The sequence below is a fragment of the Mangifera indica genome, chromosome 11 (genome assembly GCF_011075055.1).
Source record: "Mangifera indica cultivar Alphonso chromosome 11, CATAS_Mindica_2.1, whole genome shotgun sequence".
Taxonomy (NCBI): domain Eukaryota; kingdom Viridiplantae; phylum Streptophyta; class Magnoliopsida; order Sapindales; family Anacardiaceae; genus Mangifera; species Mangifera indica.
Window position 1 is genome coordinate 8045584 of NC_058147.1, and position 2933 is coordinate 8048516.

At 34.2% G+C, this 2933-nt stretch overlaps 1 long non-coding RNA gene across 1 annotated transcript; it reads left to right on the forward strand.

Moving 5' to 3' along the window:
- Positions 1-236: 236 nt before the first annotated feature.
- On the forward strand, positions 237-2362 carry LOC123228570. The gene is made up of 3 exons (XR_006504730.1): positions 237-370; positions 528-679; positions 1776-2362. It is a non-coding gene; the product is annotated as an uncharacterized LOC123228570 (long non-coding RNA).
- The last annotated feature ends 571 nt before the right edge of the window (positions 2363-2933 follow it).

Sequence of the window (2933 nt, forward strand, 5' to 3'; positions counted from 1 at the left end):
AATCTCGAGAAAATTATAAGTTTTTTAATTAAAGAAAAAATGAGATAAAATTTTATTATTTTTAATATATTAATAGTTAAATAATAATTTTATTTTTAAAATTTATTAATTCCGTTAATTTTAAACATATACGAGTGAAAGTTTAGATTTTCAATATTTAATTTGAGAATTCAACAAATCTTGGGTGAGAATAAATCTTTTGGCCTTTTCACAACTATAAAAAGAAACCTAGCTAAGAGGACTTTAAGTCAACAAAGAACATACGAGTGCTTTGAAGATAATGGGCTTTCTTCAACAGTTGGCGGTAATCAGTGGATTAGCTTTGCTGGTTTGCTTGGTGCAAGCGGAAGTTCATTACCATGACTTTGTTGTAAGAGCTAGCTTTTACTCATTGATCTTCATTTTTTATTCTTGCTTTAAGGACATGGCTGAATGACTGATATCTCTGTATTCATACATATTTGTATGCATGCATTGATCTTCCTGTGACTTCTTCTTATTCTTCATAGTCTTGTGATGATATGTAGCTTCGGGAGGAAAATTTGACCAGGCTGTGCAACACCAACAAAAGGATGGTGGTAAACGGCCAGTTTCCCGGGCCAACCGTTTATGTTCGCAAAGGTGATGCTGTTTTTGTTAACGTCCATAATCAAAGAGGTTACAAAGTCACAATCCACTGGTTATTTCTCTCTCTCTCTTCTCAATTATTATATATTTTATATTGAAACAATAATCATCATATGATTAATTGTTATTTTATCTTTAATTTTTATCTATCTATTTATATGATGATATATCATTATTTATACACATAACACTACTCTATATTAAAATTAGATATTGAACAAGGGGAGAATGATTTAAAATAATATGAAATAATTTTCTTTTTTAATTTTGGGAAGAAAATTTTCGAAACATTGGTTTAGAGTTTTCATAAATGTTTTTTTCATAAAAGTTGATAGAGTTGATACATTTCTTTGTTTAATTTCTTTCACCATGTGATTGGGTATATTTAAATTAGAGATAAAACAACATACAAGTATGTGTCATTATTTATGCATACTTGAACAGCTTGATCTCAGTAGAAACAGCTTTACAGGGGAAATTCCTAAAAGTTTTGGAAACTTCAGTTACTTGAACAAGCTCATTCTTAACAACAATCTTCATCCAGGGTCAATTCCAAAATCCTTTCGGAATTTGCGGAAACTTACTCTATTAGATTTGAGCTATAATAGCTTATCCGGCCCAATTCCACCAGAAATTGGTTATGTGATAAGCTTAACTATCAGTTTGGACTTGAGCTCGAAAACGTTTACGGGAGAGATACCGGAGACAATGTCTAGCTTGACACAGTTGCAATCACTTGATATTTCGCATAGTATGCTATATGGAGGAATCTAAGTTCTGAGTTCCCTAGCTAGTCTCACTTGAATATTTCCTACAATAACTTTTCAGGTCCTATTCCTGTAACCACATATTTTCAGAACCCCAATCTTTGTGTATCCAGTGATGGATCTACTTGTTCGTCAGGTCTCATTAAAAAAAATGGATTGAAGTCTGCCAAAACTGTAACTTTGATTTCTGTGATCCTGGCTTCAGTAACCATAGCTGCTATTGCTTCATGGATTTTAGTTACTTGAAATCACAGGTACATGGTGGAGAAATCATCAGAAGCATTGCCTTATACTTAAGAATTTTTGTTCATGTTTGCATATTGTGATTCAGCTTTATTTAAATTCTGTTTCTGACATGAGATTGTGTGATCAACATTGCAGAGTATGGATACACCATGAACATTACCGAGAAGAGCGATGTGTACAGTTATGGAGTGGTTTTGCTCGAAATCTTAAGTGGCTGGAGTGCAGTTGAGTCGCAGGTGGGCGATAGGCAACACATAGTCGAATGGGTGAAAAAGAAAATGGGAAGCTTTGAACCAACAATATCAATTCTGGATACCAAACACTAAGGTTTACCGGATCAAATGGTGCAAGAAATGCTTCAAACACTAGGCATTGCAATGTTCTATGTGAATTCTTCGCCAGCAGAACGACCAACAATGAAGGAAGTGGTCGCATTGTTAATGCAGGTGAAGAGCCCTCCTGAAGAATGGGCCAAGACTTCTCAACCCCTAATGAAACAGTCCTCAAATCAAAGTTGATTTTCTTGTCATTTTTGTTATAATTCTTGGCTCTTTCACTTTGTTAGTTCTTTCAAGAACTTTAGTAATTGAGTTTCTCTCTCAACCCAAGATAAAAAGGAGTGTTGTGAGGAAAATGAGAGGAGGAAGAGCAACTTTAGATTGTGATCTTTGGGCTATCTTGTACAGTTTTAGAATCATCAAATTGGCCTTTTTTTCGCTTTATGCTTGGGCTTTTGTGTTCTGCTTGTTTTGTGGTTTTCCTGGTGCAACTTCTTCACCATGTTTTTGTTCCCTATATCATGTTATTCATTTCCTGAATATTTGCCTGAAGTCAGGAGACTCAAGAAACATTTCCAAACGAATAAAGCTATCTGTACCGACAAATTGCACAAACTGAGTTGATAACTTGTGATTTAGTTATATGATTATTTACCTTTTTCTTACTTCAAATCATCACATTAGCTTATATGAATAAATTTGTATAATTTGTTAATACGTAAAGTATTACTTAAAACCCATAACAAATTCTTGAATCCTGGTTAGTTGAAATGTGAAAAATATATCAAAAATTAAGCACTGAAAAATAAGAGTTGCATGTGGGCTCAAATGGAGAAAATACTGTAGAAGGGAAAAGATTGAGAAAGCAACTGAAAAATAAACATGGTGAAAGTAGGACCAAAGAGGCAGGGAAAAAGGGGGACAAGAAGAAGCAGGGCCATGCTACTCCCCCACTCTCCCCACATGTCAAAAACAGACAATAGATTTGACTTCCCCACTTCTCATGATCCTTCAC